Raw genomic sequence first — 12,226 nt, forward strand, 5'->3', positions numbered from 1 at the left:
CAGATGTCCATCAGGTTGCAGTGTGTCAGAATTCCACTGTCTAATCTATATTGAGTCCATGAGTTTCTGTACCTATGACCTTGTAGGCAGATGAAGTGAAGCTCATAGGCCTGGCTATGAAAAACGGTTTGTAATTTGTTCCCTCTCAGGATCAGGCCTGAGAGACTGAAGGCAGAGTGTTTTTTTGGTGAGGAATGTGCCCCTCCACAGGTAGTTGGGTTTTGTTGTCTTTGATAGATTCAGGTATGCAGTTTGTAGGGGTACTGGACATAGTTGGCAGGTTTTGTGTTTTGAGCTGTAGGAAGTTGGCTTCAGTTCTGGTGATGAGGTTGGGTGCTTGTTTGAATTTACAAACCACTTTTCAGAGCTGGGCCTATGAACTGCACTTCATCAGCCTCCTAGGTAGTAGGTACAGAAACTCATGGACTCAATATACACAGCGGAATTCTGGCACACTGCGACCTGCCGGACATCTGACTCCCCAGGTATCTCTTCAATTTTACCTGCACTGCTACATACCCCTGCCCCACCCCGCCGCCAGCCTGCCCCTCACCCCCTAATACATCCATTTCTATTTTCACTGACTGGCTTTCTTGCCTCAAATGCATGCCAGGCCAGCCTCTGGCTTCTTTACTATTCCTTCCATCCTGGCCCAGGAGACACACCAACTTCAGGCACTTCCTCAGCCTGACAGGATTTTTTAACCCAAAAGCTTCCTAAGAGATATTTCTCTAACTATTCCATTTTTTCCCCTAATGAACATATAAACATAAAAACACAAGATAAGCCATCACACACCACGAGTAACATATATTCAACACAACATCTTTACTTCTTGCTTTCAATTCCTTTATAAAAAGGAAGACTCTGTGACAGTTTGGCTAGGCTATCGGAGATGCTGCTGCTGGTGCTACTGGTGCTGAGTCACCTAAATTATTTTACCTGCTGCTATTTGCAATGGTGGACTGGACTGAGGCTGTAGGGGGAGAAGGAGACCTCACTGGGGTGCACTGCCATGTTGTGCAGAGGCCCAAGCACCAGGAAGGGTGCACCTGAACACAAATGTACACACACACACACACACACACACATGCGCACACACACACACACAGTGTCTCACCCACCCATGTCACAGTTTTGCCTGTTAGCAGCCAGAGGTACAGAGCCCCAGAACCCAGACTCCCCCTGCACCTATCTACTTGACAGCTGGCAGGTTTCATGGCTGCAGCAGGGCCTAGCAGGCCTGCAGTAGTTTTTTTTCACCCTGTGCCCCAAGACAGATACAGTTGCACAAGCACCCATGTCATAAGTTTTCCCTGCCTGTGGCCAGAGGTACAAGGCCCCAGAACCCCCCTGCACCTATCTCCTTGACAGCTGGCAGGCTTTGTGGCCACAGCAGGGCCTAGCAGCCCTGCCGTTTTCACACCCCTGTGCCTTAACACACATAGTGTCACCTTTGACACGAATTTTGCTTTCAGGACTTTGAGGTGCAGTTTCCCAGAAACCTTGAAATGTGGCAGACTTCATGCCCTCAGCAGAGGCTACCAACCCTGCAAGATTCATCTGAATCAGCCAAAAAACAACTACGTTATAGATATTTCATTGATTCCCCATTATACTCTATGGCTGAATCTCTGAATCTCTCCAAATCGGCTTTGAATATTCCGAAGCTGATTCGGCCAAACAAATCAGAAAAGTGATCTGAATCAAATCGCTGGCATCTGAATCTGAATCCGAATTGAATCATTCCCTATTCACAAAGGCCTAGTACAGATGCTGCTGTCATGCACTTGTAATACCAAACAACATACAAGTGTGCCCTGGTGCTGAATAGTCTCTCACTTTGTCAACAAGAATTTGCTGCTGAAATGCAGCAATGTTTCACGTAGAGATGGGGCCAACAGAGCAAAGAAATCAGAGAAAATTACTATTACAATATAGTGACACAATGCTGTGTCTTGACACTTAAATATGGTTAATGTTTCCTTGAGTGGGACTGACAGGATGCTTACATTTTTTACTCCTATTTGTTCTGTTTTCTACAACCACTACAGAGAAAGGGGGAGGGAGGGAGGGTGGAGGAACCATCATGATTCTGTACAGGTGTCATTCAGAAACAGATATAGGTAAATCCTTGTTCAAATTTTTGGTTTTTCCTCCATTATCATCATCATCATCATCATCATCATCTACTGGACATTGAGGGATACTATACAAAATAAAATGTGTCCATAGTCTACTGATGGCAACCAAAAAGTTCATTTCTCAGTACCACATTTGATATTATTACAGTTAATAAAAATACTTTCTTTTTTAAATTAAAAGCTAGTGTTACCATATGTCTCATTGTACAGGACTCAAAAGCCCATTTCTAGGGAAGATATGGGAAAGGTTATGTAACTAGTTTAAAAAGAAACCTAACAGTTTAGTTACAAAGTCAAGCAAGGTAGAATATTATTTAATCAGTGCAATAATAGGAAATAAATTACCACAAGCAAAGCATTTTGATGCATAATATTTGGCAAACTCTGCATTAGTTCAAGTTATATTTGTCCACTGGTTATTTCTAGAGTAGTACAGAAACTTTAAGAGCAAGTGTCCAGGTAATTTTTCGAAACTTTTTTTCCCAAGAAAGAGGGTTTTTGCTCTCAGGTGTTGGCTGCCTTTCTGTGAAAAACTGAGGTTATATCAAAGACACAGCACCAGAAATTTTTTGGAAAAAGTTTTCTTTATATTAAAACAACTCTCTCATGCCCCAAGTTCTAAATATTCCAAATTATTTCTTTGTATTAAATATTCATTGGATAAAAAAGTATAACAGCTTTGGGTGTTGGGGTCAGAACAAGCAGTCCTTCTCACTTCCAGAAAAATGCTGTTCTTCCTTGAGTAAGGGATTCAGTCTTCCTTCTGCATTTTTTCCTTCTGGCCCCATCATTCTTCCATTCCTTTCCACTGAGAGCCCACCTCCAAGTAGAGGGATACAAGATGCCCACTTTAGAATCTTACATTGCCCCTGTAATTTCACAAAATTCATGGCATGAAGATAGAAATTCGGTAAATTCACATGTATCAGTACATAAACAAAACCCAAGAATGAGATTCCATACTTATCTCACCATACTCATCTTAAAACTTCATGGGGTATAAAAAAGGCCAGAATAAAATAGGTGAAATTGGTTTTCGTCATCTTTCCCTAAAAACTCTATTTCCACAATTTATTTGATTCAATCTAATCTTTATATTTTTATAAACATAAATTTTAGTGACTTGAATCACTACTTACTCATTTTCCTACATGATAAGCACCCAAATCTAAAAGATTTTCTTTTGCTACTTGTTTGGGGGCTACCGCACACTAAATAAAGCACATGGGTAATACTTAGTCCCTAATAAGTTATCCTAAATAAAGTTCACCAAGCTTTTCACTATGCAATTATAAAGTTTAAGTATTATAAAATAATTTCTTGGTCAAATATTAGTCCTGTTGATTGGCCCCAAAAGAAATCCAATTTTTATGTAAACTTGGCACTTGAGTAAAAGCCACAGCTGTTGTCTAATACAATCAGTGTATAATATTCCAATCCCTCTGAACTCTGACTCAGCAAGCATCTGCTTTCCAAATAAACCTTTAAAATAGTGTTTGCAAAACTTAGCAATGAGGATTTGAAGTCAAAGCTCAGAACCTAAATGTGGATGGATACTCTGCAAGGCATTGCTTCTGTCTGGCATGGAACATTAGCTTTTATCCAAGACAAATGGGCAATTAAATGGATAAGATCCCCAGTTACGTTGATTTCAGTTATTCAACAGGAACATTATTAAGTCTGTGTTATTACACTGAATATTAGACTAGCTGTTATATCCACAAGGTTTGAGTGACAAATTTTAAATACCAATAATATGCCAGACTTCTACGTTTGTCTTCTGTATTGTGCAATAAATAGTTCCTGCTATCTGACTGATGGAAACCAGCATAAAAACTTATAGTACCCATAACCAAGTCTCTGCATTGATTTTCTGTTTGGGTATGCTTAAAAGTATTATTATTGATCTCAAGAGCCCTAGATATTCTGGTAGCAAGTAAACTGAGAGACCATATGTCATTTTCTCTTACTTCATTGTAGAAAAGATCACCAATAATGTCAGTTTCTATAGCATGACTATGGAAGGGCTCCCAGGATCCCACTTTGGCTCAGCTGCATATGTACAGTGAACTCCGAGATCATTGGCTAGTAAGTGTGGGCTCCTGCCAGAGCTCCGTGTAAGCAACAAGATCTGAGTTCACCAGCTAATTGGGGCAGGGTCTGGTCAGATCCCCTACCTTTGCAGGGCTCTGGGATCCAGGGGTGAAAGTTACTGTGCTTTTCACTCTTCCCTATCTCTGCTAAATTCAGCAGCAGGAGAAAGGAGGGGATAAGCATATGGCAGAAGTACTCCCCCTTTGGGCTCCAGAGCTGGGCAAAAGCAGGGGCTCTGGCTAGAACCTGTCTTCAGAGCTCACATGTGGCACAGCCATGGCAGGGTCCAACCATGTTACTGCACCCTTCTGAATCCACCATTGGTTGTTTTGATGTTTTACCATCTGATGTTCACTCTTTGTATCTGTTCCCAAATCTCAAGACCTTCTAAGCAAGACATTTTTCCTGAAGAATGGTTTGCTTTATGCCAGCCACAAAGAGCCCACAGAAGCCTTCTACATGTTTGAACTGGAAATAGGAACAACACAGCCACACTAGAAGCTGGGAAGAGAAGATACAGCAACCCCACTCATGGATCCTACATTCTATTGGGAAGGAGAACGTTTCATGGAAGATTGATTATAAGATCACTAGGGTGGCCAAAATGAGCTTTAATGGACTGAGGAATAAAGCTTCAGCTTCTGCTTATACTGCACCTCTCTAGGTCCCTCTAATAAGAACATAGGATAAGCGCAAAACATAATTAAGTGACAACACACAACAGCAATAGTTGTATAGACAAAGAATAAAATGGAAACAGGAAATGTGAAGTATTGTAAGATTAATGCACAACTAGAAAGAATATGGATTCTGTAAAAACAGTCTTCAAAAGAAAAACCAATAATAGTAGTACTTAAAAAGTAAAAATGAAAACACTTTATGCTCAAGAGAATTAAGAAGATGTTTTATTCCTCCTCTATGAATACAGTACTTTTACTGTACTTTTTTGTTCTTATACACAACTGGCTCCCTCAGGGAAAGGTCTTCTGAAAAAAAACAGATGTGTAGTGACAAGTAGGGACAGTGGTGGTCTTTCTGGGGAAAATACAACTGCAGCAGTGGCAGAAGTAACTTTTTCTTCTTTTTAAAATAGTTTCTCCTGGTTCTGTACAGCCCCCAAAGTTTTCAGAAGTTCCCACTGCTGATAGCTACTTTGGCTATCTGACTTTGCAGTCAGGAGGTAGGACTGTAATATGTATGCATACCTGAGCCAGCTTTAACCTTGCTAGTTTGAACATCAATAGCAGTGAAGCCCTGCTGGGGAAGGGCCTAAGAACAGGCAATGCAAGGCCACTCAGTATCCAAGGTATGTACTACGTTGGCTACTGATGCATCCCCAGAATACAGGACATTCCTCTGGTGACAGGTAGGCCATCTCAGCCAATCAGCAATGAGGGGTAGGGCTGCTGCCTCCTCAACCAATGAGCAGGAAGGGGTGGAGCCACCACCAGTCTTTTGACTGGAAAAGAGCCAATGTGGTCCCTATCTACAAGAAATGGAGGAGGAATGCTCCAGGGTACTATAGACCAGTAAGTCTTACATCTGTTCCTGGAAAAATGCTCAAGAAAATTGTCACAGGATCCATCAACACCAGACTGATGGAAGGCAAGCTTCTGAATGCCAGCCAACATGGCTTTGTGACTGGCAGGTCATGCCTGACCACCCTCATCACCTTCTATGATCAGGTAACATGTGCCCTGGACAAGGGAGATGACGTGGACATCATATACCTGGACTTCAAGAAGGCCTTTGACCTAGTTCCCCATGATGTCCTCATGGTTAAGCTGGGGAACTGTGGCCTCAGTCATCATATGGTCTAATGGCTGGGCAACTGGCTATGGGGTCGGACCCAAAGAGTACTAGTTGAAGGGAGCAAATCAACGTGGTGCAGGGTGACCAGTGGAGTCCCTCAGGGCTCGGTACTTGGGCCGATACTCTTTAACAACTTCATTAATGATCTGGTGTGGCAAAGTGGGGGTCACGGTGCTGGTTTCCCCACCTGCCGCTGGACACGCTGCCGACCTGTCTCACCTGCCATGCCTTGTCGTTATCTAATTAGGATGTTAATTAGGCAGGAGGCTGTCCATTCTTGCCCCAATGCCAGGGGGTGCTATTTGGGGCTCCATTCCTCCCCTACACCACAGCCCAAGCCTTGTAGATGGCATCCAAGTGAAAATGCTGCCAGGCTACAGCCAGACCAGGCTTAGCCCTCATTGTCAGGCCTCAGACACACGCACATTCATACTGCCCTCCTCTCACTAGGGCCTCTCACACTCCACCCCCTCTCACAGGGTCTCTTTCATGCTTTGACAATTTATACCACCTTGCTCCCTCCTGGAATGGGTCCCTTCAGCTATAGACTTTATCTAGCTCATGTCTTGGGTGGCAGATGTACCATCTTTTGGGCCTCTCCCATGATCCTCACTGGGGTGGTGGCCAGCCAATTACCTGACTGGGTCCAAGCTTGCTCTGGCCCGTTCTGGGGCAACTCTATTCACTCAGGCATACTGGGCTCCCAGCCCTCTGGTTTCCCCCTCACTAGGGCTCCACATCTCCGCCTCCTCACTGGAGCCATGGGGCTTCCCTGGAGCTCAGATGGCTGGTCCCTTCTGGGTCTTGCACCTCCCTGGGCTCAGGTGGCTACAGCCATGCCTGAGCCCCTTATACCCATAGTTGTTAACATCATCGTCCCCACACTGGGCCCCAAAATCCTTCCAACTGGACCCCAACTGGATCCCTCCAGTCAGGTGACCTAATCTGCCTTCATTCTGGGCTGCCTAGCTCCCTGAACTCTCCCCCCGTCAGGTGTGGTCCTCCTGGGACCTTTGGCCACGCAGGCCCTGGCCTCACCTCCACGGCCAGTCAGAAACCCCAGGCCCTCAGCTCTGGGTGTCCCTTGTGGTGGGCCCCTGGCCCTTTTGACCGTCCCGGTCCTGGCCTCAGCATTGACCAGTCAAGGGTGTTTTGAGTCAGACCTCTGAGCCTTTAGCCCACTCTCTCTTCTGGGTGCACCTTCTTGGTCCTACTAGGGGTTAACCCACCTGGTTATGGGAGCTGGGGTTATTAAGGCACCCTGACCTACCTTTCACCACAGTGGTAACTGGCCTAGTATTTCCTGGAGGCTCCTGCACCACTAGAAGCCCCACCAGGCCACCTACTCCTGGCAGGGTGCAGGACCAGTAGCCTCTGAACCTTCCCCTTAAGCTCCTGCCCTTACCTCCAGGACGTTGCATATAGCCTTGCAGCAATGTTTCTACCTGCAGCCAGGTGATGTTTCCGCCTGGCCTGCCAGCAGTGAACTGCTCTGATTATATAGGTGGCCAGAGATCTAAAATGGCCACCACAATCAAGCACCTGCTGGCTGGTTGGCTCAGCTCTTAAAGTGGAGGCACTAACAGTGCCCTGCCACACACCTCCCCCCTTAAAATGGTTCCTGGGGGAGGTTTTCCCCTGCTGCCCCACCAAAGCAGACTCCCCTCAGAGCCTGTGAAAGCCCTTGAGTGGTGAGTACCCCAAAGGTGCTCCACCACATCTGGATTTGGAAGTCAGATGTGTACTAACCAAGTTCATGGATGATACCAAATTACAGGAGAGGGCGGTCACACTGCAGGACAGGCTGGGGATACAGGCCAACTTGGATACACTCGCAAGCTGGAATGATCAAAACCTAATGGTCTGCAATACAGAGAAGTGTTTTCCCCACCTGCTGCTGGGCACGCTGCCCACCTGTCTCATCTGCCATGCCTTGTTGTTATCTAATTAGGATGTTAATTAGGCAGGAGGCTGTCCATTCTTGCCCCGATGCCAGGGGGTGCTATTTGGGGCTCCGTTCCTCCCCTACACCACAGAGAATGTAAGGTGCTGCACCTCTGTAGGAAGAACCCCCAGCATACTTACAGGCTTGGCAGTGCTACACTCACTAGCACCACAACCAAAAGGGACTTGGGGGTCTTAATTGACAACAAGATGAATATAAGCCACCAATGTGATGCTGTGGCTGGCAAAGCTAACCAAACTCTGGTGTGTATCCACCGACGCATCTCAACAAAACCAGGGAAGTCATCCTCCTCCTTTACTTGGCCCTGGTGAGGTTGCAGCTGAAGTACTGCATCCACTATTGGGCCCCCCACTTCAGGAAGGATGTGGAGAAGCTTGAGAGAGTCCAGAGAAGAGCCATTTGTATGATCCAAGGCCTAGAGGGAAGGCCGTACGAGGAGACGCTAAGGAACTTGGGACTCTTCAGTCTGGAGAAGAGAAGGCTCGGGGGGACTTGGTGGCAGCCTGCAATTACATAAGAGGGGTACATCAGGACCTGGGAGAACATCTGTTCACCAGAACTCCCCAAGGGATAACAAGGTCTAATGGCCATAAACTCCAGGAAGGCCAATTTAGACTGGATATAAGAAAAAGGTTTTTATGGTATGTGTGTTCTGGGTCTGGAACAAACTCCCCACAGAGGTGATGCAAGCACCTACTCTGGACTCCTTCAAAAAACAGGTGGATATAGTTCTTGCTTTTGTCACTTGATCGCAGCTGACTTCCCAACTTTGGTGGCAGGGCTAGACCCAATGATTTCTCAAGGTCCTTTCTAGCCCCTAAAGTTTATGAAATCTATGAAATCTATGAAAAAGGCCACTCCCTTCCCCCGTGGCTGGGAACCCTGCTCATCCTGGCTGTGCACTGCCTTAGCTTTAGACACAGCTAATTGATTCAAAAATACAAGTAATTTACATGTATTGCTACCAATGAACTGAAAAAGGGACATTTTGTAGCAGGTATCATACCTGGTGGACGTGGCTGGCCTGCTCCCTCTTCCCCCGTCCCCCTGGGCTAATGGGCTCTGTGCCTGGGCCCATGCCCCTGTCACTGCCCAAGTCTTTGCTTCTGCATCATCGCCCAAGGGGTCTGCAATGAGGTGGCGTGGCCTGCTCTGTCTGCTTGTACCCTGGGGGGCACAGGCAGAGCAATAGAGGGAGGGTCAGGGCTGGGCTAGCAGGGGCTGTGGGTTGGGAGTGAGGGGCGCTGGCAGAGCTGTGTGTGTGTGCACCTGGCTCTGGACAGGAGTGACCGGGGTGCGGGGCAGCATGACGGCAGGGCTGGGAGCTGGTGGCAGCTCCTTGGGGCTCTCAGAGCAGGCTGGGATGAACTGGACCCCTTGGAAGAGCCTGATGCCTCCCCACAGGCACCAGGCATGCCATCCTCAGAGACTGGCCTGGCCCTGCAGAAGTAAGGCCAGGATCTCTCCTGGGCCGGGAAGGCTCCAATGCCCGGCCTGGGTGAGTCGTGGTGTTTAGTGGCCACGTAACTGGAGCCTGATCTCCTGCTGCCGGCCCCACAGAGCAGGTGCACACATTGCAAAGCCTGCCCCCGCCATAGCTGCTGCTTGGCAGCCAGCCCAGCAGGGCCTGGGTGGAGCAGCCTCCGAGGCCAGCCTCCAGGCATGGCTGTGTCGCCCGTGCGCTGGGGAGCTTTGTGGGGCAAAAGGTGCCATGCCACTCCTCAGAACCCCAGTGTGGAAGCATGCAGGGTACTGTTACCCTCTTGCCTGTCCCTGTTGTTCCGGGAGCTGGGATCAAGGCCCTGGAGGCAGATGGGCCTGTGAGTCAGCTCACACAGGGGCCCATCTGGCTTGCCATCTGCCGCAAAGCTGTGGTCACCCAGACCACCACCCCCTACCCTGTGTCGGGCCCGTGCCCTGTGCTACATGGCCATACCCTCTCCCTGGGCAGCTGGGGGTAGGGTCTGCACCTCAGTGGATGGCTCCTGACACCAGGGTCATAAAATGCTTAGATGCAGGAGTAGAGATGGGTGTCATTTTCTTGGACTTTAGCAAGGCCTTCAATACGATATCTCATCCTATTCTCATAAATAAATTAAGAGGCTGTGATATAGATGTTTACACAGTCTGGTGGGTGGCAAATTGGCTTACCGGTCGCACCCAGAGAGATGGGTCGATATCAACCTGGAAGGAGGTGCGTAGTGAGGTCCTGCAGGGCTCGGTCCTTGGACCTGTACTCTTCAATCTCTTCATCAGTGATTTGGATGTGGGTGTGAAGTGTACTATGTCCAAGTTTGCAGATGATACTAAACTGTGGGATGAAGTGAACACTCCAGAGAGTAGGAAATGATTGCAGGCAGACCTGGACATGTTAGAAAAGTGGGCAGTACACAATAGGATGCATTACAACAAGGACAAGTGCAGAGTGCTGCACCTAGGACGCGAAAATATTCAGCACATCTACTGGCTGGGAAGTGACACTCTCAGCAGCTCAGAAGTGGAAGGGGATCTCGAAATCATAGTGGACTCCAAGATGAACACGAGTCGTCAGTGTGATGAAATCATCTGCAAAGCTAACTGCACTTTACCATGCATCAGCAGTTACATGAGGAATAGATCCAGGGAGATGATACTTCCCCTCTCTGCAGCATTGGTCAGACCACAGTTGGAGTACTGTATCCAGTTTTGGGCACCATATTTCAAGAAGGATGTTGAGAGACTCAAGAGGGTCCAGAGGAGGGCCACTCGTATGGTGAGGGACTTACAGGACAAGCCCTATGAGGAGAGACTGAGGGACCTTGACCTCTTCAGCCTCCACAAGAGAAGGCTAAAAGGGGATCTTGTGGCTGCCTACAAATTCATTAGGAGGATGCAGCAAGGGATCGGAGATGCTCTACTCACCAGGGCGCCTCTTGAGGTAACAAGGAGCAATGGTCACAAACTGACAGAAAGCAGATTTAGGCTAGATATCAGTAAAAATTTCTTCATGGTAAGGGTGGCCAGAATTTGGAGTGGGCTTCCAAGGGAGGTGGTGCTCTCCCCTACCCTGGGGTCTTTAAGAGAAGGTTGGATAGGCATCTGGCTGGGGTCATCTGACCCCAGCACTCTTTCCTGCCCAGGCAGGAGTTGAACTTGATGATCTGTTGAGGTTCCTTCCAATCCAAACATCTATGAATCTAGTCTGGTCCTCACTGAAAAATGGACAGGGGACAAAGGGTTTAAAAACAGGACAGTCCAGTTTAAAACAGGACCAATGGCCACCCTAGTATGTAATCTGGTATCTGTAGGTTTTACCAGCACAAAGCTCTAAAAACAAGGAAATTAAATATTAGTGTTGTAATGTGCAACACCGCAAATGCACACACACCCACAATCCCAAACACTTTCAGGTATGCAGATATTCTAGAAGTTTCCTAATAATTTTAGTGCTAAAGCCTTCTGTGCAAAATCATGAGAAAATCTTATACCTGTTCTCTAGGCATCTTATCTCACTATATGAGATATGTATCTTTACCACATCTTGTCATACCAAATCTGAAAATACTCTCTGTTCAGCCAAATTCCCTGATATCATTCTTTTATATCAAACCTGGGAATTTTATAGCCATTTTAAGACTTTTATTATGTAAAAGTAGTGGGGTTAGGCTGTTGTTGTAATGTTGGTCTAGATCAATTTAGAGAAAAAATTGGTAAAGATCCTGTTAAGATGTGTGTTTAGCCAGAGGCTGCTTGAACGCTGAGGATACAAGAGCATTAGGTGTCCTTCCTTTTAGTTTTTGACATTTTCCTGGTTGTTCATATGAGCCTCGCTGGTAAACTGATAGGGGTGTAAGTATACACCTATGATACATTTATCATCTTCTAGTTTCTCCGCTTGGTCTAAGCATGCAACTGGAAAGTGGTAAGTGAATCTGTCACCAAAGAGAGAATGTCACTCATTTTTCCATTGAACTATGGGACAGGACAGGAAGGAAAGGCGGGGGTGTGGTGCTCTACATTAAGGAGGAATACACATCCTCATCAGGTAGCACAGAGTCAGAGGAGGGGCACACGGAAGTGCTCTGGGTTAAAATACAAGGCAGTCAAGGGGAAAGAGACTTAATGGTGGGGGTCTACTACAGACCACCCAACCAAAGGGAAGAGCTAGACCAGGAATTCTTAAGTCAGCTCACGGAGGTAGTTAGGTCAAAGGACATGGTCATCATGGGTG

Source organism: Crocodylus porosus, unplaced genomic scaffold (genome assembly GCF_001723895.1).
Source record: "Crocodylus porosus isolate Cpor-Errol unplaced genomic scaffold, CroPor_comp1, whole genome shotgun sequence".
Taxonomy (NCBI): domain Eukaryota; kingdom Metazoa; phylum Chordata; order Crocodylia; family Crocodylidae; genus Crocodylus; species Crocodylus porosus.